Genomic DNA, 27,128 nt, shown 5'->3' on the forward strand with positions numbered 1-27,128 from the left:
ACTGGGGGCAGAGAGTCCCCTGGCAAGTTTGTGTTGAACGGTGATGTGCGAGGTCTGAGCCCAACAGAGGGGGACCTACGTGAACTGTGTGCTGTAAGATCTGAGCCTGGAAGAGGGGGATCTTTGTGAACTTTAAATTGGAAACCAATTTTGAAAGTCAAGTAACAGACTTTAACGTGGAAGGCCTGGCAGGTTTCAGTGCACAGTTTGGAACTGCTTGGAGTGTAAGAAGCCGAACCAGAGTGTGTCATCCTGCCTACAAGGACAGCCTTACTCCGTGAGGTTTAACGTGAGGAGGAGAACTGGTTCAACAACTTTTATTCTTTTGAACACTGATTTTTCCTTTGCATACATTTCTCCTTTTTACACTTTTTGTACAAGAGATAGGGCAGTGTGAGAAACTTGAAGGTGTCTCACCCGCTAGTCCCTGGGGATCTGTCATCCAGGTGGCCAGGAAACGACCATCACTTTTGGATCCAGTCCCTTGGGGAGGACCAGTGCCGGAGGATCACCTGGATGAGGGGTCTTTGGGGAGCGGAAGTGGGACAGCGGACGGTGAGACGCGGTATCCCGTTCTCCCCTGTAACACCTTTTCCCCATCCTACCAAGTAGGATACCTAAGAACTCGACCCCCCCCTTTTCCGACACTAACACCATCTCACGGACAGCCCACCTTGAGCAACAATGGACTAACACCAGAGCTGTATACCTGATATGACCCTACACAATGGTCAGACAATTACAGATGATTACACACACCTGACTTCCACCACACTTCCTACATGGATAAAAGGCGCAGCACAAAAACACACTTGGAGCGAGGCATAACACACGAGGAAACAGCAGTTCCAAGATGGTAGTTTAATACAAGGAGAAATATGGCAAGACTAGAGAGGGTTGCAAGGAGGGCAGTACCCTTGACCTTTAAAGACCATTACTTTCATGAGCCTTGGAAAGTAAGAAACCGAAGACCAGGAACTAAGGCTGATCAAACCTACACAGTGTTTCAGAGGTATACAGGGCTCTCCCATATCGATAACCAAGGTGGGGAGGAGCGATTGCCGATGTGGTACTGTCCTTGGCTCCTACAACAAAGCAGCGTCAGAAAAGACAGCACAGTCGGTGAGTCGAGAGAGACTGATACCAAATCAGCTTGTGCTTTGAACCAAGGTTGCAAGCAGTAACATTGTATAAAGAGAACAGTGTGTGAGCAGTTTTTTGATGAGAGACGCACAAATAATTGGAAACCAAAAGGAGTAGTTGACCTTTATAATTGAACCTTGGGAGGCCAAGAAAAGATACCATATACAGAGTGGTCCAGTGCCACGTGGGCGCTCATTCGAAAGTATCTGTTAGGTATCCAACTGATACTGAGTGTGAGAAAAAGGAATATCGAGATCGAAGTGGTCATGCAACGGGTCAACCCAAACCCTGTGTACATTCGAAAGTCTTTGATAGTTTAATGTACATCACAATTGGTCCGAGCCCAGCTGATGGAGACTAATTGAGTATGAAAGGGATCTGAGCCCGGCTGAGGTGTATCTGGGGTGAACCGTGAGTAAACCGAGAAATAATTCTCTGAACATTGTTTTTAAAGGGATCTGAGCCCAGAAGAGGGGTATCCAACTGTGAACATTTGTTTAGAAAGGGATCTGAGACTGGCAGAGGGGGATCCGAGGTGAACCGTGATTCACCCAAATTGAATACTCGTAAAAGGAAAATAACTTTTGCATATTGTTTTTGTACCTTGGGCCATCTGAGTCAAGAGACTTGCGAGAAGTAAAGACATTTCAATGCAGAAGGTCCAGATGGTAAAATTGGAACTGTATCTTCGTACCGCAGAAGCCAGAGTGTGTGCTTTTCTCAAGTGAACCGCCTTGCCCTGTGCTAAAACCATGGGGAAGGGAGGCCAATGGCCACTATCCGGACTTATCATTTTGTGAAAACTTCTTTCTTTTTCACAAACTATACCCCACACTATTTGTAAATTAGCAGTAAGGATTGGCAATAGTTTATTTTTAGTATAGGCCCTTTTATTTGACAAGACTCCACTAGGACTGCATTATTATTTTTTCATGGTCGTAGCTTGCTCCCATCTGTAGATTTAGGTTTAGATAGGTGTTTATTACACCCTTGTGAAAGTTCAATAAACACCCTTGAACTGTGGTCACTTGTGTCTGTCTTACTGTTGATTCCATGCCTTCCTTACAGCAGGCATTAGGTTTTTGTTAGCATTGGTCATTTTGATTTGACGGGCTGCACTAGGACTTTTTTGCTTATCGTTTGATGGTCGGGATTACTCCCATTTTAGTTATATGGCACAATAGGAGTTTCTCCGACCCCAACAATTTCAATAAAGGTTTTACAAATTGTTTCCATTGTGCCAGTGTCATACTTGTGATACCATGCCTTCCCTACACTTCCAGAGAAGACTGCGGTCTACCAAAAGCAGCAGAGAGATTAATAATTGCTGATATAGTGAGTCATATTTGTTGTAGTCATTTGCCTAGTCACTAGTTTCAATAGAATTCCATTCAGAGTGGTAGCATGATGCTTACGAAAGCCAGTCTGCCATACTGGAATTCTGTTAATCAACTTTTGCCATGTTTCTAGATGTTTTAATATTAATGTGGCAAATAGCTTAATGTCGGCATCAACAATTGTTATTGGTCGAAAGTTTAGAGGGCTAGATTGTGAGCCCTTTTAAAAAATGGGGAGAATATATGCACTGGACCATGATTTAGGAAACGTGGATGTGGAAACAATGTTATTAAATAGGACCAATAATATAGAGGCCCATATGTCTGGCTCCCCCTTATTTATTTATTTGCATTTGTATCGCGCAGCTTGCAGCATATATTGGAGAGATTATTAGGGCCACTGGCTCTTGAGGAACTCATTTTGTGTATGGCCTCTATAATTTGATCTTTTGTTATATTCATATTCCAGGAGTCCAAACAATACTCCAAGGACGGATGTAATACCATCTCCCCATTTTGGATGGAGTACTAAAAACCTTGCCAAAATGAGTCCCCCATTGGTATTCTGAGACAGAGGAAACTCTTGTGAACAGACGAGATCATTCATAAGGCACCAAAACGAGTAGCCATCTGTATTCTTCAACATTGAAAACATGTTTTCTGCATCCCGCATCTCGCTAATACCACAAAATACAATTGCTCTTGACCCAATTCTTGTAAGCTTGTTTTGTCTTTTTGATATTTTGAATTGAAGATTGCGAGAGATTACATTCTTAAAAATACTTTTAATCTCTTGATGTAATGCTTTCTTGAGGCAAACTACATTTGAATCAAAAACATGACAATGTTTCCTAAAGGAGCCACCACTGCGGTCATGCTTGCAAAAATGAACAGAAACAAGTTCTTTCAGAAAGTCCCCATAGCTGTCCACTATAAAAGTTGCATACTGCCACTCCAGTGATGAAGGCCGCATAGCACTTACCATACTACGCACTTCATCTGCTGCTCACCCACGAGCACGGACATCCCAGCAGGACTTACCCCCAAGCCCCAGTTCCCCCTCTTCTCGCTGTACTGAATACTCACAAGGCATAGTAAGTCTGCCTTTTATCTTCCACTGTAATCATTGTCTTCAATTCCATGTTCCCTCCCTGTTGCCCTGTGGGCGCTTTGAAACAGCATTGACTTACTGTATAAGGGTCTAACAAATGCACAATAAATAAATAAAAATAAAATAAATAATAGGGTTTTTCATGACATCCAGTGGGCCTTTTAGTTGTACATAAGACTTATCAGACTTATCAGAGTTATTCGGCATACTCAAGTGTATATTACCCTGAGAGGAGTCTAATTCCAGATCACGATTAACCACACCCTGCAAAGATTTTAGAGGAGTATGTCCCTTATTACCAACGGGACAAGGGTGCCAATTTCTTCTCCTCCCCAACCAGGACCACGGAAGACGCCAAGGCAGTAGAACCCCCAATTCCGCAAGCCGGGAGTGGTGGACCCGTCGATTTCCCACTTTTATGACCATACTTGGATAAGTAAAATTTAGCAACATTGTGCGATTTTACATTTTCAAACTTAAATAACAAAGACGCCAACAGAACAGAGTGAGATTTCGTTTCCAATTTCAATCCTTCATATAATCAGGGCTTTAAGTGGGGTAAGAAATAGAGGTGGTGTTCCTCGTTTCAGGGGGTGACTTGCATGATGGGCGTTGCCTGAAAATTACACAAACCATAGTAAGGTATGCAAACAAACATATAAATGTATGTAAGTATTTATATATATGAATGCACATGGGTGTAATTTTAGGGGGGGCAGGGGTGTTTGTCCCCCCCCCAACTTTCATGGCACATCATTTTGTCCCCATTCATTCGGCTGGGGCACTTTTTCTGCAGATGTCATGTCCCCCCTCAGCATTTTCAGCAAAGTTACTCCACTGTGCATGCATACCTTACTATGGTTTGTGTACTTTGCAAGCCATCTTTTACAAATAAAGAAATATGGCTTGAAAAGTACACATTTATATATTTATGTGCGCGCCTTACTAAGGTTTGGGTACTTGCAAGCCATCTTTTATAAGCATAGCAATATCCAACATATTTCTATATTTATAAAAGATGGCTTGCAAAGTACACAAATCATATCAAGGTATGCACACAGATATATAGCATTTATATATTTGTATGCGTACCTTACTATGGTTTGTGCCCTTTTCAAGACTTCTTTTTTCAACACAGAAATATGTAAAATATTTCTATGTTTATAAAAGATGGCTTGAAAAGTGCACAATTCAATCCATCTTTTATAAAGCTTTGCCGACGGACAAAGTGGCGTCTTTGTCCGACGGCAAAGCTTTATGAAACATTGTTTGAATTTTTTACTTTTCAAGCCATCTTTTAGAAATATAAAAATATGTTGTGCAGTGCCCAGGTTCGCAGAGGGTCAAAAACGCCTCAGTGACCTCGGGATGGGGAAACAAAAGGAGAATAACTTCCTCTGGTGGCCCCTTGTGTGAGGGGTCACCAGAGGAAGTTACACTGACTGACAGAAGTGCCAGCCAGCCACAGAGACGCTGCTGCTGGCTGGCACTTCTTTCAGCTTGCCTGACTCAATGGTGGGGGCATCGCCTGTCGTGGCTGCGGCCGTGGCGGGATAATGCGTCCCGCCGTGATGTGGTGAGGCCGAGGACCCCAGCAGAGCCCCAGCTCAGCCCCACGTTTTGGAGACTGCCAGGGCCAGACCCCGGCCCACTTAAACCACAGCATATAATGATACTAGTACACACAGAACCTGGTTAATCTCTAACAACGTGTCACAACTAGAAGAGTCAATATTTTCTTTAAGATTTTGAAGCAGCGTCTGTGGCAGCAATTCCAGAGATTGAGAAGGGGAAGGGTGGGAAGATTGAGGTTCCTTGGTGGTCGGTGGAATGTTCAAGAGCAGTGGCGGCACAAAAGAAGGCTAGAGCACGATACCTCTGATAAGCCATCTCCAGCACCTCCGGACACTCCGTTCTCTCAAATCTCACTGCCACAGTTGTAGACAGCACATCCCCATGTGCATCCCTCCTCCCCAACCTCCACGCCTCCACCACCCCCCACTCCCGCCAGTTGCTCCTCCACCTCAGACATACTCATAACCACCGGCACTCCATACAGCACCCCCTTACAAGACACTCCACTTTGATCAAACACTCTTACCGCATGTCTACCCAGACAACGCACCTCCAGAATCTTTGCTTTGCTATCAGCATCCGACCCCTCCACCAACAACCGGCCCCCAGCCACCACTTGTACCCGGGAAACATCTCCCACTGCTGCCTTCAACCATCTAGCAATCTCCGTCGGATTCACCCCCAGAAACGTCTTGTCACGATTTTCAGGTTTCAACACTACCTTCCACACACTATCAGACTGCATCTTCTCCTCAGACATACCGCTCACTGAGGCTTCCAGCCCCTTCAAAGCGCACCTTTCTGGAGTCCCCGACCCTGAGATGTCCCGGACCCGCCCCCCTTCATCATCCCTCTGCGGGGATCTGCTGCGATCCCTCATTTCCCCCATCCCCCTCCACAGGTGTAGATTTCACAGATTATGTCTTCCCCCTCTTTGCCTCCTCCTCCTCCAACCCCCCTTTCTTTCCAACCTTCCCTTTCCCCTTACCCATTCTTACCACCTCCTCTGAGCACTCTCACTCCTTGCATCCGTCTCCAGAGACCGCTCCTCCTCCTTGAACCCAGCACCCTCCACCCAGTCACTGCTCCGCCCTGCCTGGGTCCGCCTTCTCTGAGAGCCTCCTCTCCTCTGCAACAGAGCCACCGTCCCTAGTTCCTGTTAGCGGAACGGACCCAGCAACGTGTGTGACCGTCCCCCACCTGTGTGTCTGACCCAACTCTGCTCCGCGGTCAAAATGGGTTTTTAAACCCCCAGCTCCTCCTTCATAGGTCGTATGGAAAGGGAAAAAACACTCCATACTGCATAGACTGTAGTTACCAACTCGACCCAACTCTGCTCCACTCCGTTGCGCGGTCGAAATAGATTTTTAAACCCCCGGCTCCTCCTTCGTAGGTGGCATGGAAGGAGAGAAAAAATACTCCAGACTGCACAGAATGTAGTTACCAACTCGACCCAACGCTGCCATACATGGTTCCTCTTAAGGATTTCCAGTGATGTCTCACTGCCAGTAATTGGCAGACACATTTGAACCATGACACAAAATTGTGGTCTGGTACACAGTGCAACATCTGTGCTGAAATATCTTAGACATCCTACACTATGGCAATATCTGTGGACAAATATTACTCCTGCAAATACCCTATTTGTTATGTTATGTAGGTTTTAGTAAAGCACAACTATCACCCAAAGGTATCTTGGTGCTGAAAAGGGTCTGCAAAATTACGTAATGGTATATGTGAGTTTTAAGTCTGACAAAATAGGTGAGTTTTTAGTTGTTTCCGAAACGTTAGCAGGCTGGTTTCACTCCAAAGTGCTCATGGCAGTGTGTTCCCCATTCTTGCTGCTAGTACCGAAAAGGAACTCTTGCCTCGCATTTCCCTCTTGTACGTTAGAACGGTTATTAAGTTCAGTTGTGTGCTCCTGAGCGCACGATGGGTGGTGCAGATTTTAACATTGGTCGAAAAAGGACGGGGGCTTGGCGTGGAATACGCCATTAAGAAATGTTATGCACATACTGTTGAAAATATCGGATTGCATTTACAATTAACATTGAGAATACAAGACCATTAAATTGTGTCTTTGCATCTACAGGAGTGCATGAGGACACTCCCAAGGAGGGAGATAAAGAGGATGATGATGGACACATAGAGGAGGCAAGTGACTCTGAGATGCATGTGGCAGTACTCCTTTATTCTCCACGGGACAGCAGTTCTCCTTCTGGAAGCCACAGGGAGCCCCAGCCCACAACCAGCAAGAGGAAACAGCTGCACAAACATTATGACTGACATCATTCTGGACTTATCGGCACAATGGCCAGGAGAAAGGCATTGAGGCAATAGGGCCAGACTGATGTCTGTGGATTCAGAAAAGTGAATTTGTTGTTAAATGTAATACTGCTGCTTTGAGCTTTTTTGGTATCAGTTAATATTATCCCCATATATATGGTCGCCGTAAATAATATCGCCGGGAAAAGGTTGTGGCGATATTATATGGGTGACCATATATATGGGGACAGGGGAAAAAAATAAAAAAAATAGTTTGGGGGTTGCGGGGGTGTCCCCCGCATGTTCCATGCAATAATGTTGCCACAAAAAAACGCCCATTTTTCAGCAATATTTTTGCATGGCGAGATTTTTGTGGCGACATTATTACATGGAACCGCTTTTTTGAGTCACTTTTACTAACCACTTATTTTTTGTGAACAATAATCTACCGAGAGTGGATTTGAGGCTGATATTTGGTGTTATTGAGTTGTTGTAATACTTTTTTATGCAAGTATTTTTTGCACAGACATTTTCCTGCAGGAAGAAAATGTTTTGAATGGAGTGTGACTGGGCGAGAATGATGATGATAGATGTTTGGTCAGAGTCACGGGAAACACAGAGGTGTTCTTTTTTCTATGTTACTCATTGGGGCCACTCCATTTGAGGTGGGCATTGCTAGGGGAGGTGCGGGCAGATAGGCAAAAGAGGACCGACGAGGATGCCCATCTAGCCCAGAAGAAGGCTGCTGCTAATGCAGCTACTGTATCTGCACATGCTGCAGCCTGTGCTGAGGCCAGGGATGATACCCTTCTGGCATGGAGCAGGCTGATGCTGATGCAGCTGCTGTATCTGTAGCTGCACATGCTGCAGCCTGTGCTGAGGCCAGGGATGATACCCTTCTGGCATGGAGCAGGCTGATGCTGATGCTGATGCAGCTGCTGTATATGTAGCTGCACATGCTGCAGCCTGTGCTGAAGCCAGGGATGATACCCTTCCGGCATGGAGCAGGCTGATGCTGATGCAGCTGCTGTATCTGTAGCTGCACATGCTGCAGCCTGTGCTGAGGCCAGGGATGATACCCTTCCGGCATGGAGCAGGCTGATGCTGATGCTGATGCAGCGGCTGTATCTGTATCTGCACATGCTGCAGCCTGTGCTGAGGCCAGGGATGATACCCTTCTGGCATGGAGCAGGCTGATGCTGATGCAGCTGCTGTATCTGTAGCTGCACATGCTGCAGCCTGTGCTGAGGCCAGGGATGATACCCTTCTGGCATGGAGCAGGCTGATGCTGATGCTGATGCAGCTGCTGTATATGTAGCTGCACATGCTGCAGCCTGTGCTGAAGCCAGGGATGATACCCTTCCGGCATGGAGCAGGCTGATGCTGATGCAGCTGCTGTATCTGTAGCTGCACATGCTGCAGCCTGTGCTGAGGCCAGGGATGATACCCTTCCGGCATGGAGCAGGCTGATGCTGATGCTGATGCAGCGGCTGCTGGAGCTGCACCTTCCACAGTCTGGGCTCAGGCCAGGGAGATGCCTGAATGGCCCGGGATCAAGCTACTGCAGCTGCAAATGCAAAGGATAAGTCCCTTACATAGCACACGCCATATTTGAACAGAAAATCTAAAAGCAACATTTGTCGAAAATACATTTGTAAACATCTTTTATAAAAGAGGGAAACATTAACCAACCAAATGCTTTCTTTTAAATAGAAGGCAACATGCAAAATGAGAAAACAAAAACATTTCCAAAAGTAATTTCTAAAACAAGAAAATCTTCAAAAAAGAAACAAAACCCCAAACCAGATTTCGTGATATGCGAACGAATGTCTGAAGATCCTTCCACCACTAAACAAAAAAAGATACTATGAGACTCCCTCAGACAACGTTTCAGGGTATCAAAAATGTGTAGCACTAAATGTTTTGTGTATGGTCAACTAAAAAGAAACAAGGGTGTTCTAATACATTTCCAGCCTATGTCTTGAGAAGTGATTAAAATGATTAATTATAATGCGTCTACTTAAGTACAATTAAGCTTCATGGACCAATTGCTTTTAAGCCAAGTCTTCTTCAGGACGCCAAAAGTGTGAATATGGACTCTTGTTTGATGTGAGTTGAATTATTTCTGTCAATACACAACAACATATGGGGGGTTAGTCATAGAATTTGGCGCACAAGTGGCGCACGCGGCTGGCGCACAGAGTGCACGTGCGTGCGCCAAAACCCATTTAGGCGCACAGCGTATTCATGGAATCACACATCCATAACCAGCCGTGTCGCAGAGTGGCGCAGTGACCCTGCAGCAGCGCCAGTTACGCCCCCAACCCCGCCCCATGTGCCAAAGAAATCGCACAAATCCAGTACAGGCGCAAAGGCCAGTGGACCAGCATACAGCCCTCCCAACTACGAAAACGCATGCAAAACTCCCTGCGCACGCCCCAGAATACACGTACGCCACTCACACTAGGCCAATAGCGTGTAAAACTCCCTGTGCACGCCCCACAATACACGTATTCCGCTCGCGCTAGGCCAATAGCGTGTAAAACTCCATGCGCACCCCTCAGAATACACGTCTCCCACTCGTGCAAGGCCAATAGCGTGTAAAACTCCACGCGCACCCCTCGGAATACACATACCCCGCTCGCGCCAGGTAATTTGCGTGGAAAAAGTCACCCCTGTGATGTGGGCTGCCTGTGGGGTATGGGGAGGGTGGATGTGGTGCTTGTTGGGCATGGGGAGGGTTGATGGGCAGACTGGGCGAATTTCGGGGGTTCGTTGGAAGTGTCACACGCGATAGGCCCTGTGCGAGCAGGGTACGTGTATTTGGGGGGTACGCAGGGAGTTTCACACGCGATAGGCCTTGCGCAAGCAGGGTACGTTTATTTGTGGGGTACGCAGGGAGTTTCACATGCAATAGGCCTTGCGTGAGCAGGGTACGTGTATTTGTGGGGTACGCGGGGAGTTTCACACGCAATAGGCCTAGCGCAAGCAGGGTACGTGTATTTGTGGGGTATGCAGGGAGTTTCACATGCGATAGGCCTAGCGTGAGCAGGGTACATGTATTTGTGGGGTGCGCGGGGAATTTCACACGTGATAGGCCTAGCGTGAGCAGGGTATGTGTATTTGTGGGGTACGCGGGGAGTTTCACACGCGATAGGCCTAGCGCGAGCAGGGTACGTGTATTTGCGGGGTATGCGGGGACTTTCACACGCGATAGGCCTAGCGCGAGCAGGGTATGTGTATTTGGGGGGGAGTTTCACACGCGATAGGCCTTGCGCGAGCAGGGTACATGTATTTGTGGGGTACGCGGGGAGTTACACACACGATAGGCCCTGTGCGAGCAGGGTACATGTATCCTGGGGGTGCGCAGGAAGTCATGCACGCTATAGGCCTTGGGCAGCGGGCTATGTGTATAGTGAGGGGTGTGCGTGGAGTTCCACACGCGATTTCGCTGGGCGAGCGGGGTACGTGTATTCCTGGGGTGCCCCAACGCGAATTGGCAGTGTGTGTCCTCCCAGGTGAGCCCTCTCCCCACTCTCCAGGGCCTGCAGGCAGCCCACAACACAGGGGACTACCCTGCACCACTGGCCATGCCCCGCAGGCAGGCCATCCACCCTCCCCATGCCCCCCAGCCAGCCCACATGTCACCATGCACAAGTGAGCACCGACACATGTCTCCCTGCACCCCCAGTGATGGGACTCGTGTCCCCCCAAACACTCACCCACCCAGCAGTGACGGGCACCTGCCAGCAGGCCCTGACTCATGTCCCCCCCACCCACTCACCCACCCAGCAGTGACGGGCACCTGCCAGCAGGCCCCGACTCATGTCCCCGCCGCAACACGTCATCATGATCCACAATCATGGCCCTCAAGGCCACCCAAATCCCACTGCACGCCACCCCTGCCCAAAGAACCAACCAAGTATTACATACACCCCACATTGAAATGGCCATTACATGAAACAACCCAAATGGCATGTATGTACATCAACACATGTCCGTCACACACACACAATGGGTGCCAGTGAATGTGAAAACCCACATCGTGACATGCATGAAACCAATGAGAGAATACCACACATTGAAGTATGAAACAAAAATGTATTAAACACAAATGCCCTGAATCAAATGAAAACACACAATAATGGAAATAAGAAATAAAATGCTGCATGTTTGAAAATGAGAAAAAATATGAAATCAAAATCCCAAAAAATCCAAATGAAAATGTGTCGAAAGTCTTCGTCCAACAAAGCAAATCCAAAAGGAAAGAAATAAGTAAAATCCATTGCTCCATGGTGAGAAAAAAAAAATAATGATGATAAATCCACTGTCCAACTATATACACATTACAAATTCAGGGTCCATGAGCCCAACGATATAAAAGAAACCTACCAAAAAGCCTACCTAATAAATAACTATATAAAAAAAAATGTGGGGCATAGTCCATGCGCCCCAAATGAAAAAAAAAGAAAGGAAACTTAACACTAATGAACTATATACAATGGCGGCGGGCAAGTCCAACGGCTCACCCGTTGATGTCCCGGGCCAGGGCATCATCGAACTCCTGTTCAATGTCCTGGAGGCGGGCCTTTTCACTGGCCCCGAGGTCTCGCAGGGACAATGCCATGTTCACCTCCAAATCCCTGCGAATTCCCTCGAAGCACTCAGCCCGCCTCAGCGCCCTGCGCATGGAGTTCTTCGCCCTGACCATAGTGAGCCGTGCCTCTTCCGCCCGCCGCCGCTCCGCATCTATGGCCTGGCCCAACCGCTGCCACACAGAAGACACTCCCAATCCAGGGTCCTCCTGCCCTCTGGCCGATGCCTGCCTCTCTGATGTTGCCCCGAGCCATCATCGCTCCCACCTTGAGCCTGCTGCTGACGTTCATGTCCCTTGCTTTGTGATGCCTGCACGTCCTCCTCCTGATGGGGTCCAGTTGTTGTGGTGGCCACCCCAGCTGAACCTCCGACTCCCGACTGTGGCAGGGATGTCTCCTCCACCAGCCAGTTGAGGAGGGGGTTGGTAGAAGCTCCAGCACACGGATGAACCCAGCACCGGTGATCCCTCCTAGCCGGTCGACGCGGTCTTCGAGGCATTCGAAATGACGTGCATTGTCCTCACGAGAACCCTGCACGTCATCCCGAATGTCACAAACACACAACGCCACTACAGCCAGGACAGGCTGAACACAGTCCCGGATTGCCACATCCGCAGGGCGAGGAAGGCCAGTTGTTGTGCAGCTATCCCCTCCCTGAAAATGGGTCTGGACGAAGGCATCCCTGCTGGCGCCGGATGATGCAGTCACAGGATCGGGGACAGGATTACACACAGGCACCCCTGTGGTGGCCTGTGCTGCCTCCTGTCCCTGCCCCTGGACTGCACCACTGGCACCAGTGGAATCCCCCCCTCCAGGGCCCGTGCGTGTGACTTCCACGGCCTCCTCCTCAACCAAACCCCCCACCAACCTGGATGACTCTGTGCCATCTTCCTCCGTAGGCCGCTGTGGGGTCTCAGCTGACCTTTCTGCTGCCGAGGAGTCCACCTCTGACCTCCACCTCTTGGACCTACCCCCGGCAGCTGCGGCCGCGGACGTGGCACCAGACTCCTCATGCCCCGAAAAGATGTCAACCTGGGAGGGGAGCTGGGCCTTGCGTCTCCGGCTGGCGGTGGGATCCCTGCCGCTGTGCTCCACAGCACCATCTCCGCCCTCTTCATCAGTTGATACTGCAGACAGGGAGAGACAGAACACAGGCATCAGGTCAATGTACAATGGTCTGAGACACACATGACAGTTGCAGATGAGTGGCAGTCGCAAACTTCAGACATGGCATCACACACCCCAACACACATGTAATTTCAACTCACACACATTAGCAAAACATCAGGAATGTTGCACCAGGCAGCACCATCCATACACAAACAATAGCATGAGTATCCGAAGGTGAGCCTGACGTCACATGCAAAACGGGGAGTGCAGAACACATGCACACACCCCGCCAGACATACATGCACCTGTATATCTCCACCACCTGTCGCAGTGAAAACATCGCCATCCATGTCACATCTCGCAATCAGCCTCCTACATGTCATTGTCACATGCATCCATGGTGTATCACAGTTGCACGCTTGTCATATACACACACATGCACATGTACATAGTGCAGATACATGCAGGTGGAACCAGCATCCATGTGTGACACCACAAACATGCCACATTACATACACAGAAATTCCAAAATGTGTGCACCCACACCTGCATTTGGCCAGCATGCTTACCAACACATACACCATCAATGTGTCCCAAACATGAGAGGACTCACATGTGGCAGGCTCACGTCCCTGTACATACACATCCATACATGGGCCTACAAAGACATATGTGCAACCTGCACACTCCTGGCACACCTCAACATGCACAGCGTGCAATCACTGTGCATGTATACTTACCGCTCGACTCCAGACGGGTCTGCCTCTCAAGGAACTGGACGTGGAGCGCTGGGCGTATACGTTCCAGGACCCTCATCTGGTTGTTGGTTAGGCGGACCCGGCACCCCTCAGCATCCATTAACTTCAAGAGGCGCCAGGCCTTGTTGAGGGTCCTGGAACTGAAGTCCTCCCAGTGTTTGATGTCGCGGGCTGCCACCTCCTCCACGTTGATGGCAGCCATGATGTCCATCCAGATCCTCTTCCGTCCGAGCAGGGCAGGTGTTTTGCAGGCAGGCAGGCAGCAGCAGATGGCAGGTGGGAGCGTGCTCGGGGTTCTTGGGGGCAGGAAAATGGCCTTCTGGGCAGGAGCGTGGTCTTCCGTGTGTTGTCGCGTGGCCAGCTTGATGCGGAGTGATTTGGCACATGAAAAAAGTGCATGTCAGCGTGTAATTCGAGGAAAGGCCCTTAGCGCGTAAGCGCGTCTGTGACGTTACTCGTGCGGGCGTTTCCCTCGTGACGGGTGCATAGTGATTCAGCACGTGGCAAAACAGCACGTCTGCGTGTTAATGCGTATAATCCGAGGAAAGGGCATAAGCGCATAAGTGACATGATGCACGCGGGGGTTTCCCTCAGCATGGGTTAAAGGTGAGAGAGTCCAGCAGTTCGGTGTACGTGCCTTTCGTGGAGACCGACATGTGTGTTGCTACTTCGTGTTGTTTCGCGCACCATCACTACTACACAGCGGATCAAGGACGTATCTCTTCTTTTGGCGGGGGTATTGGCTACGCGTGTTTTTCATTATCACGCTAGTCTGACGGTGAGTCACACACACTATTTTTCCCACTGCGGGTGCCCCCGTGTATCGCGTACCCGTTTTTGAGGTCATAGTAGCCTGTGTGTACCACGCGTACGTGTTTTTTGTGTCCCTGGGTGCCACCGCGTACTGCGGGAGGTTAATTCCACACACGTGGGATACCGGGGTGTGTGCACGGTTTTACTGCAGTTTTGCGGTGCCTGAGCGTTGCGTGACCCGTTACTTCATCACCGGGGTCACATACAGCCTTGCAGGTGCAGGGGTGCTTATAACATCTTGTATCCCACCCCCTTCACCCCAATTGCCCAAGACAATTGGCGTGTACAACTCCCATTGGCACTTCTCCATCTGTGCCGGCACTACTCCATCTGTGCCATGGTTGGGAGGCCACCAAAGGTGAGGGGTGCCTCAGCTGAGAGTACTTCTCGTGGCGGGCGTGGTCAGGGACGTGGCCAGGGTGACCAGGGAGTAAGGGGACTCCAGGGTGTCCAGGGTGGCTGCAAAGGGGGAAGAGGCAGGGGTGCGCCAGCTCATGACAATGTTGTGCCACATGTTGGTGCAGTCATGCCACCACCCCCTGCGGCTCCGGGAGATGCAGTACTAGCATCTGGCACTGGCGCCCGTGTGACCCGGCAGTCCATTCCATCGACTGCCACGGGCCCAAGGGTAGTGGTAGCTGCAGGTGCAGCTGTGGACACCACCACCCAGGCTCATGGTCTGCTAGCGCAGGCTGCGTTGGCACTTGAAGAGTCCATGGAGGATTTCCAGCAGGTCAGGAGGAACACCGTAGGTGCACGCAGGGCTGCCCTGACAGAGACACGTGTCCCTGGGGCAGTGATGTCATTGCTGCCCCGACCAGCCGGGTGTTGGCAAGTGCAGGGGCAGATGCAGCCAACAACACCCCGGTTGTGAGGCTACCAACCAGGACAGTCGCGGGCAATGACCCTAGCACAGCGGATGTTGCTGTGCAGGGTCCATTCCAGGGCACCCAGCAGCCACTGACGCAAGTCAGGCCTTTGGTCATCCTACCACCTGCCATTCCCTTGGTTCAATCCTCCGGTGCCACTGGCCATACTGATCAGGGCAGCATTCACCAGCCAGGGTCCGTGCCACAATCCAAGGGGAGGAAGGTTGCATTTGCAGCACAGGCTGGGACCCCAGACACAGCCACGGCCTCCTGCACATCAAGGAAGAAGCCTTTCTGTGCGCAGGAACTGGACTCCCTTGTGGACTATGTGCGGGCCCACAGCCATGACATGCTAGTGGGGCCAAATTGTAAAACTACGGCTGCCCATCTGAATACCCACTGGAAGCATGTCGCGAATAATGTGAGTTCATTCTGCCATGAGGTGAGCCCAGCTGGCGAGTGAAAGAAGCATTGGAATGACCTCAAACGCAGCACTAAGGCCAATCGTGCCTCAAATTACAACATGATCTCGTGACTGGCGGTGGGCCACCACCTGAGGAGGATGACCTCACTCTGCACGAGGCACTCGTTGCGGAGTTCATACCAGAAGAATTGGTCGAAGGAGTGGGAGAGATGCAGGACTTTGATGCCTCGTCTAGTGAGTGTTGTTGCTTGTATGTCCAGCCCATGTGTGGTTTGCCTGTGTGATGTGTTGTGCTTGACATCCACTACATGCAATGTGTACATGGTTCTCATGTGCTAGTCATGCAATGCTTCACTGATGCGTGCATGCTGTGCAGGATGGTGGACATGTAGAGCAGGCAGGGACTGTCCTCATCACCACACTTGCACCATACTCTCATGCTAGTCACCCAGATGCCTCTCCGGTCCATGTTCCAGCTCACTGGCCCTTCTGCATGTAGCCAGGGGTGTCTTTCCTCTCAGCACTGGGGTCATTGCATGACTGACGTGCATGTGTCCTCTGCCTGCATGAGGGAACTCCACGTAGGCATGCCCCCTTGCCCCTCCACCCTCCCTGCACCTTAATTACACCATTGCACTGGTGTGCATCATTATGGCGTACTGCATTGGCCTGTTCAAGCCTCCTGTGTACATGCTGACTTCCACCAGCCAACCTGCCAGGCACATGCAGTGGGGTACATCATCTGCCCTTCATGCAGGGTGTCTCACTTGGACTGTGCAGATGGCAGATGCTCCTCGGGGACATGAGTCCCCATTCATGTCCCCCCGTACCTCCCCCCACTCCTGGGTACCTTCCCCGAGGTCGTATGTGGCCATTTTTGATTTTTGCTTTTAGTTTAGTTAGTTAATATTAACTGTTTGATAGTTATTTTAATTAGGTTATGTAGGTTGTTCATTGTTAGTTTAATTAGTTAATATAGTTTAATATTGTTTGTCTATTGTGCATTCATGTGATGGTGTGGTGCTTTGTGGCTTTTGAAAGCATCCACTGTCTGTTCCAGCTGGGCCCTTCAAGCTTGTCTTGTGTATGTGTTTGCAGCTTGGGGTCCTGACTCACATAGGCCACTCCTGCTTCCCTTATCCATGGGCTCGCTAGGATGGTTCGGTGTTACAAAATTGTACACAAGGGCTTTGGACTTTCTTAATAACTGTGGTCTGTCTGCTGCTGTACTACTTGTGTTAACACCTGTAGTGGGGATTGGTTGCGTTTTATCCACCCCATGTCTGTAATCAATTTGGCTGAGTATGTGATTGATGTCTCCATTAATTGATGTGGATTGTGATTGCGTCTAGCAGCTCACCCAGGGACCATTGTATCATGTGTGATTCTTGACCCATTGGTCTTCCATTTCCCGCGCTGCCACGTGCGCCGGCCTTACTGCATTGACATTGTATGTACCATCGGTGGGCCAAGCTAACGTATGGGTACTTAGCAGCAGATAGGGGTGTTTGTTTGTGGAGAAGTCACTTAATTTGGGGCATGGATGGGGTTGTATGTGTGTGTGTGTTGTAAACACACATTCAGATTAGTAACTCACGCTCTCTTTGCAGCATTGAAGTGCTCCTGTTACCTGTGGGATGTATTTACCCATGCATCCGAGCCCTACCTCAAAACTGTGCAGTACTGACATGGAAAACATCATGATGGCCAGAGCTTCCCAGAAAATGCACAGGGAAATGCATGAAGAATAGGCTGCCACCCATTTTTGCCGATGTTATGGGCACAGAAGGACACTGCCTAAAACCACCATTGGACTACCCACACAGTAGTCTGAAACCATTGGGAATGGCAATGCTGATTGCCAAAAGCAAACCCATAACTGTGGAGAATTCATTTTCTTAAATCCCAAAAAGGGGTGCAGTACCAGTACTCACCACTATCCAAAAGCCGGCGTTTTAAAACCACCAGATTTTACTTTTTTGTAGAAAACTGAATAAATGAACCCAAAACATGCCAAAGAAAGACTTACTGAGAGGTGGATCCAATGTAAAGTTATATTCTGAAATGACTTGAAGGTTTATAACAAGACTGGCTGAGCTGGGAATTTCAGCAGTTTAAGTAAATTTGGACTGAAAGACATTAAAAATCTAAATGTTTAAAAGAAATGAGTGACCTACTTTTGAGTGTCACATAGGTTGCAATTGTTTAAATGTCATAGTTTTAAACTTAGAATCAGCATTCTAGCTGCATATGTGAAATTGTTAGTTTATTTGAATGCAGAAACTGGGGAACAGAAATGACATGTAGCTAAAAACTGGCTTAAAGAGATTCCAATTTGCCTGGCAACTACCCCCATCAGGAGTGAAACTTGAGTCACAGCTGTGTTCCCAGGCCTAGCTGCCCTTTTGCTGCTCACACCAAAAGGGATAAGACACTTCCCTGATTGAATTACCTGGGCTCTGCAGGAAATTGAACAAAGCCCTGTCTTGACTCAGGCAAATGTTTTATGGCGGGAGTCGTAAATGGAGATTTCTCCTGGAAGCACAGGGGAGGGGCACTGCCTGTGAGAGCAAGCTGGCTTGGCAGAACTGGAAAAACCAGAAATTCAACCTTGTGCTGGAGGAAAACCACACCCCTTTGGGGCCAGAACATAACTCTAAAAAGATTAATAACTCATAGTACGGACTTGTGAAAATTATTTAAATGATACCATAATTCTTGTGATTTTTCTGCCCACATTTTAAGAGGTTTTTCGAACCGGTGGCATGTTCAGGGGGGTTTTAGCAGAAAAGAGGATATTACTCAAAATGTGTGCATGTGAAAAATCTGACACTTCATCAATTAATGTCCATACTCCTTGCGCACATGTGTGTAAATTTGGGGTAATGTCCGGAATTGCAAACCAGTTAAAAAGTGCAAAATATTGCCATTTCTGAATGCAAGCTGCCAGGAAGAGCAGAGTTTGAACAGGAGATACCTCCTGTGATATGTGAGGGGTGCATATGATTTTAAAACAATATGTACCTCTGCAAATATGTATTTGGTTCAAATCTAGATTTGTGTGTAAGTTGACAGGAGGAGTGGACTTTCTGCAGGCTGTAAAATGACATCACTCTGACACAATTTAGCTCCCCCAATCAGGGTAGAAATGAAAGCTTGGCCAATGATAAGTGGAGAGGGTCTGGCTAGCGATGCTGCTCACACACACCCATTTTCAAAACACATAAAAGCAGAGAGACAGGACAGATAGGGACCTTCAAATCCATTTGCAGCTGGAAGCTCTGCCGGGAAAATCCATACTTCAAATCCATCAACCTCCAGAGAGCTAACATAGAGACTTCAATCTATCAACCTTCAGAGACCCAGACCAGACCAGCAGAGTAGAGCTGACCTGTCAGCAGAACCAGAGAGAGCTGACCCAGATCACTGTGAAGTGCAGAGACCAGAGTCCAGTTCTAAACCTGACCAGATCCGTGGCAAGGCATATTTCTAAATATATTGTGAGTACATAGCAAAACTGTGCAGAACCAATCTCTTAGTTAAAATAATATAATTCAACCTATTTTAATCTAAGTAGAACTGTCTCCTAACTGTCACCTGTCATTTGCAAAGCTGTCACCTGTCATTTTCTAGTTGCAGGCTGCACTTGTCTTTTTGAACTTTAAAATTTCAAATCTGAAAAACGACCTTTATTTAATCGCTCATATCTCCGTGACCGTTTGTGCTAGAGACTTGCAGTAACTTTCATCTGGAAGCTGAGATCCTAGGCTTTCCTAGAACCCCAAAATGATAGTGATAGTCCTTGTAGTTCCTCTGTAATCGCGCTCGGCGCATTCGCAAATTTAGCCGCGATTTGACATTTTACCGCGATTTGCAAATTTCTCCACGTGTGAAAACAGCAGTTTGCTTGCCTCCCATTTGCCAGAAATTCGTTTAACCTGCTAATTATCCCTGAATCATTGATAGTGTGAGCCTGGACTAATATTAACTTGATTTCACTCACCCTGAACCTCCTAGAGGGAATTAAAAGCATTTTAACATATTTTTTTCTTCATTTCCAGCACATTTAAAAGCATTTAGGCCTGTGTTTTCAACTTCTGTAGTCTAAGTTGCTGGGTGAACTGAATTACATTTGAATTGCATTTCTGAGAATTGTGTGCCTTCCTTCCATTTCCTTGCATGGCATAAAAGGGGGGGGGGGGTGAATTGTCCAAGAAAGTGATTACATTGTCTTTTGCTGAAATCCTATCAAGTTATTTTCTGTATTGCATTTCATTCCACATTGTATCCATTTGAAACCATAAAAGTATTGTTGCTATCTTATCCATTTCATGTCAACTCCTTTGTGATTATCAAGAAGTGTGCTAGTGCCAGATTCTCCGTTGTTAATCTTTATCATACCAGATTACGTGTGATATTCAATTATTAATTTATTATAAAGCGTGATATAATATATATTGTTTAAATTATCAAATAAACCTTTAAACTTGCAAAACAGAACTACTTCTTGGCTCAGTGGGGTCAGGGGGATTCCAAGGGAGGGGTGTTATATAGGGGTAGTCATCCAGAACGCATGAACTGGACATAAAGATATATCAATAAGGGTTTTCATTCAGTATTCTAGACTAGGCGTTGACTTGGCTGTAGTGCTGAATTGAATCCTCTTACAAATTGGGGGCTCGTAGCCGGGATTCTGGGTTAGAATACCACTTGTGCAGCTTAATACAGTGTGCTAACTGACGGGATACATACATCCAGTCGGATCACCACGCTGCATTACGCTGTGAAGCATTCCTCAAAAGGGACACTCCAAGAAAAGTTCTGTTCTGCAAAAATAAAATACTAACTTCTGTAAGTCAGGACAGAGACCAATCTCTAGAATGACGACCTTGGTAGATATGAAAATAGCCAGAGAGCACTTCTTACATAAACTATTTGTGAGAGGTGAATGGGCTGAGCAGGGCCAGGAGGCCTGGTTGCAGGCCATCACGCGACAGGCCACTGAAACAGGGTCAGACTTATGGAGAGATCAGGGTCCATTACATGTGGCCCTGAGTGAACTATATATGGCTCCTAAGGCCAAAGATGAACACGACAAGATTGTTAGGATAGCGGCATATTTATATTTATATATGGGAGCCATACAGAATAAATGTGCTGAAGGCCATGATCTGGCAAAAAGGCAACAGATGGCGTTAGAGAAGGCCCAATCTGATCTGGACTCTTCTGAGCAAAGGCTGCACAGAAGCCAGGAGTCAGAAAATGAGACCAGACAGTACATCACTAAAATAAAGGAGGATATGGATGTGCTGCAAAAGGAAAAGTCAGAACAGGATACCAGATTTCGGGCCTTGCAGAAGGAACACCAAGAAGGTTTGGACTCCCTACTGCAAAGCCAGAAAAAGCTGGAACAACAACTGGACTTCAACAGGGTATGTGCTGAGCAGGTAGTCACCCTGCAAGGCCACCTAGATAGGGAAAAGGCAGAAAGAAATAAACTGATTCTGAAAGACCTGGATACCCAGGCAGAGTTTGATGAAGAGCGCCGGAAAGCTGGTGCCCTTCAAAGGCAGAGGGACGACCTGGCAGCACAGATGCAGGCTCTCAGTCAGGAAAGAGACACTTTAGGCCAGGAAGTCTGCCACTTAAAAAAGGAAATTGAAGAAAATCACCTGGCCCTCCAGGGGCTGGGTGACCTCCAAAAAGAAAACCAGAACTTGGTAGAGCACACCAGAAGGGTGGAAGATGCTCTGGCAAGAAAGGAGCAGGCCGGTAGGGATGGGACTCAGGAGGTAAACCTCCTCCAGTTCTCCAGGACCAACCAGGAAGCACAGAGGGAAAATGAGGCCCTCTGTCAACACAATGATAGGCTCCAACAACAGGTAGCGATGCAGGAGAGACTGATAGAGTCTAGTAAGGCCTTGACTGAGGAACTGAAAGCACAAATGCAGGCTCTTGCATTGCAACAGGGAGCAGGGGCGGATAGAGATGAGGTCCGCTGGGAAAGAGAGACTCCTGACCATAACCTCAGGAGCCCTAACACCAGGGGCCTTCATCTCTCCCAGTCCCTGGACTCTACCACCCCCATGTCCCCTGGCGCACATGAGCACAGGGCCACAGGGATGGCAGATTACTATCCAGCTAAAAGTATGGGGCTCATAGGCCAGTACCACTCAGGAATGGAGGGGTGGGCATCCGGGTATGGGCACCCAAGTACAGTACAGTTCAGTGGGGAACCCCAGGAGAGTAGGCCCCTTAAGGGCATCCTGAAAACCTCTGCCCAGTTAGGTCAGTGGGGGGGTACCCAGCAAATCCTGGCAGCAAGGAGGGATCTGAGGACTCCTCTGAGCACCACAGGAAACAGGAGACAAGGTCCCCACATTCTGCCAGCCATTCCCAGGCTCGCAGAATCCGGGAAAACCTGGAAGAACAGACAGGAACCTCTGGGAGCAGTGCCTCTGAGTCAGAGGATGAATGGACAAGGGTTACCCGAACCAAAAAGGCCAATAAGGCAAAAAGGGCCTTGCTTAAGGACCCCTTAAAGCAGATTAAGGCGATCAGGAGCGTCATCACGCCTTACCATAAGAACGCTAAGTATTCTGTTTGGGAGCACTTAGAGTTGTTTGAGCAAATGATGGAGACTTTCCATTTGAAGGACAGCCAAAGCTGTATTCAATATGTAAAGTGGACCTTCTCCCCGGAATACTCCAGTTTCTTTGCGGGGCTGGAGGACCAAAATCATTTAAGATGGTCCACCTATAAGGCGGCCATCTTGAAACATTTTTCCATTCATAGAAATCCTCAAGAGGCTCGCAAGGCAGCCTACAATTTGCAATGTGGGGAGGATCAGGCCCCACAAGAATTTGTGCAAGAACTGAAACGTGCTTTTGCGCAGACCACCAGAAGGGTGCGCACAGACAGTAGAGAATTCATTAATACATTTTTTCATGCCTTGCCCAAATACATAATGACCCAGCTCGTGAGGGATTTTCACGAGAAAAGATCTTTAGACTGGGTCATTGAACAGGCTACCCGGATCTATGAGGTGCAGAAACCGGTAGATAGCAAAAGTAATGCCCAGAAAAACCCCAAAGCCAACAGCACCCCTGCTGCTGCCAAGGTGGCAGAGGTAAAGGTCACCCCCGTTTTAGAGTTGGAGATGGGGGGGCCTAAAAACCTACCTGCACCTAATAATGCTAGGCCCAGAAGGTCCTCGGGCCAGTCACAGACAGGGAGCCAGGGAGGCAGCCCCACAAATGGGGTCCCTCGCTCTCCTGATTATGTAAGTCCCCGTTACAAGGGAAATCGACCCATCCTGGGTTATGTGTGGACTCCTCCAGCCCAAGGGGGGGGATCCAGCCAAGCACCTAACCCAGGGATCTTCCCTCCCAACTTCCCACAGGAGGGCAGAAATTCTCCAAATCCTGGGCAGAACTTTTTCCCCAGGTATCCACCCAATTTCCAACCCCAAAATCATCCATCCTTCTTTCCCCAATTCCCTGAGCCCAGACAACCTAATCCGGGAGAGGGGAGGCCAAGGGTGGAGGGGTACCCAAATCTTCCCAACCCGGGGTATTACCAGAGGAGGGACAGCTACCCTTCCCGGGATCAGCCCAGGGGAGAAAACAGGGCCCCGTATCAGCCTGAGCGGGTTTCCCAGTTAGAGCGCCAGGTTCAAAACATGGCGCAGGATCTGGGTCACATACTGAGGGCTCAGCAGAACCCTCAGATCGGCATGCCGGCGCAGCACGCACCCAACTCTGGACCTGGTGCCCCAGAACAATGACGGGGGCAGCACCCCGATAACTCACCGGTTCCCAGGGAGGAGGCACAAGGGGAAGGGGGGTGTAAAGCCTTGGAGGAAGCTTCCTTCCTCACTTGTAAACAGCCCCTGGAAACCCAGGAACCGGAAACAAAATCTCTTGCCCCTGAAAGTCTGCCTCCTAAGGAGCAGAGGGGGTGTAGGAGAAACAAAAGACCCAAACAGACCCAGTTTGAGGAGGAGGTACAGATCTTCCAATTTGAGGGAGAGGGATCCTCAGAGCATCCTGGGAAAAGGATCTTCTCCTTCAGAGAGGGGGGAACTCCTCCCAAAGAAAAATGGGTCCCTAGGGATGCAAATCCAGACTGGGGAGATGTGGAGACTGAGCTACCGCCGCCCACCATCTCATCCCAGAACCAACAGCAAGAAAATCCCCTGGTTCAAACCCATCCTGGTGACTGCCTCCAAAAAGGGGGGGGCGGCCCGGAACCAGAGCCAGGGGAACCCACAATGGCTCTGATCTCCAGTTGCCAAATTTTTCTTTCAGATTCCCAAGGCTCCCCACAGAATTCCGCCCAAATCTCTTCGCTAGCGATGTCCAAAACCAGAAAGTTAGCCCACCAGTTGTCCAAAAATGTGCATTATCTGTGCCCCCTTGAGGAGAAGGAGGGAAGATACTATGCCCCGGTACAAGTACAGGGGCAGGGAACAATCTTGGCACTGGTGGACACTGGATCTCAAGCTACCCTTCTGTCCAGAAGGGCCTTTGACGAACTGAATGCAGGAAGGGGAGAGAATTACCAAATTCCTCTCACCTCTCTTCCTGGACAACTGCAGAACTTTGACGGGAAGGAAATTCCCGTTGAGGGGACTGCAGACTTGGACATTAAGATCGGGCGACACAAGTTGAAACACCCAGTCATAGTTGTGACTCCAGAGGGCACCCTTTGTTTACTAGGGAATGACCTCCTGAGAAGGTTGTCACCCCTAATAGATTGCGTAAACAAGGTCCTCTGGACCCAGACTAGCCGACCAATAAAATTAAAACAGAGTGTCAACCATGTTAGTTTAAACGGCACCTGCCACATGGTTGAACAAAAATCTGACCAAGTAGAATTTCACTTCCAGAATAGCCAAATTCCAGACGTGACAGTAATAGCAGTAGGACAACAGACTGGTGATGGAGGGTCCTCTCTATTTCTGAAAATCAACCTTCCTTCCAGTCTAAAGTGGTACTCCACGCTGGAGGGAAACACTCTGAGATTCTATACTAATCCACAATCAGAAACTCCCACTCCTATAGTCCAGAAAGATGTGAAATCAGCTCAGAGCCTGGCTGATATTCAGCAAAGTGGAGAGCAGTTGTTCATCCCTGTCCAATTAAATGATGGGAAGGACTCTGTTCTCGCTCGAGTGTGTGTGAACAACGGTAAGAGCTTCATCAGCGAAGCCATGTTCCGCCAACTCCCAAAAGATCCAGCCATTCCCACATTCAAACTGATAGACAAATGGGAAATGGACCTGGAAGCGCCTAATTCCAAACATCTCCTGCCAAGCAGGTGTATGCTCAAAATCTCCATTGGCAACAAGAGCATAGTCCATAATTGTTGGGTCGTGCGAGACGTCCCTGCCGCCTTTTACTTAGGCAGTGACATTCTCAATCGCTTTGCCATTAGTTTGGACCTAATAAACTTCAAAGCTTGGTCCCGATTAGCGGATAATCCCATGGGCTTTGATGATCCAGAAAAAGCATTTAGGTCAGCTCAATTGCTACCTTATGCAGTTGAGATTCAGATCAAAGAGGAAGTCACCATCCCAGAAAGGACCCGACAATTCTCCCTGGAAGTGAAAGTTAAAAGAGGACAACATTTGAAAAACCCTGATGCTTATATACATCTAAATGCTTCTCTCCAACAGCAAGGGTTGGGGGTAAACCCAACACCATTAGTCAACATAGAACATGACACCATTCTAATAGAGGTGGATAATAGCGACTTAAAGAGTATTACTCTAGCCGCAGGCACCATTATTGGAATGGCGGTTGATGACCGACATTTTTCCATCGACTTAGTAAATGAACTGTTAGGACCAATCCCCAAGGACTGCTTTGACAGTGACAGTGACGACAATACAACACCAGACAGGATTTTTACCCGGCATGGGGGGAACTTCCTGGTGTATACTTCCTGCCCCTATGGTAAGGAAGATGTGACTTGTGACTTCAGGAGGGATGAGGTGATTTACCAGGTCCATGAGGGCTGCCTTTCCCACCTGAAGCCTCCAGTCCAAATCAGCACTCTGACCAGGGACTTCTCCACCCAGCTGGAGGAGGCCGCTGAAATAGCCAAACCAGAAGTCTTTCCAGGCTTCAGGCAGATGGTGGAAGAGAGAGTCAATCTAGCTGATGCCTGTGTGACTCTGGAACAAAAGCAAAAGTTGAAACAAGTTTTCTTGGATTTCCAAGATCTCTTTGCGGTAGACTCATATGACTGTGGTCGCACTGACATCCACACAACAACAATCCCCACGGACCCTGGCATGACTCCAGTGTTTGTGAAGCAATATCGCTTGCCTCTCGCATCAATGGAGTCCCTAACTGAAATAATTAAGAACCTTGAGTCCCGGGGAATAATCCGTCCAGTCCACAGCACCTTCAATAACCCGGTGCTGGGAATATTGAAGCCGAACGGCCAGTGGAGACTCTGTGCTGACCTTAGGGAGCTCAACAAACGGGTCCATACTTCCCGATGGCCTCTGCCCTACATTGACCAAGGGCTGGCCCAGATCCAGGGGTCACAGGTATTCACTGTAATAGACCTGACCAATGGATACTGGACCGTGCCTGTCAGTAGGGAGGACCAATACAAACTGGCTTTTACCTTTGGGGGCCAGCAGTACACATGGACCCGGACTCCTTTCGGATACCTCAACTCCGGTAATGAGTTCAATATTTTCCTACATAAGGCCATGCCCGATCTGGGTGCGAGGGGTAACCTGGCTTATGTAGATGATGTCCTCATCAAAAGTTCATCTGTGGAGGAACACGTATCGGAGATCCGTTATGTTCTGACCCAGTTGAGGGCCGCCGGAGCAAAACTTTCCTTTCAGAAAGCACAGTGGTGTAGAACCTGTGTTAATTTCTTGGGGCATGAGATTACTCCTCAGGGTCTCTGTCCCCAGGAAAAGAAAGTGGAAGCACTTCAGAAACTGAAAGACCCCACAACTCTGCGAGAACTAAGGAGCCTCCTTGGACTGACTAATTACAGCAGAAAGTTCATTGAGGGCTACGCAGAGATCACCAGACCCCTGATTCATCTCCTGAAGGGGGGGGTCAAGTGGGAATGGGGTCCAGAACAAGCCGAGGCA

This window comes from Ambystoma mexicanum, chromosome 6p (assembly GCF_040938575.1).
Source record: "Ambystoma mexicanum isolate Mex_15411 chromosome 6p, UKY_AmexF1_1, whole genome shotgun sequence".
In the NCBI taxonomy this organism is placed as follows: domain Eukaryota; kingdom Metazoa; phylum Chordata; class Amphibia; order Caudata; family Ambystomatidae; genus Ambystoma; species Ambystoma mexicanum.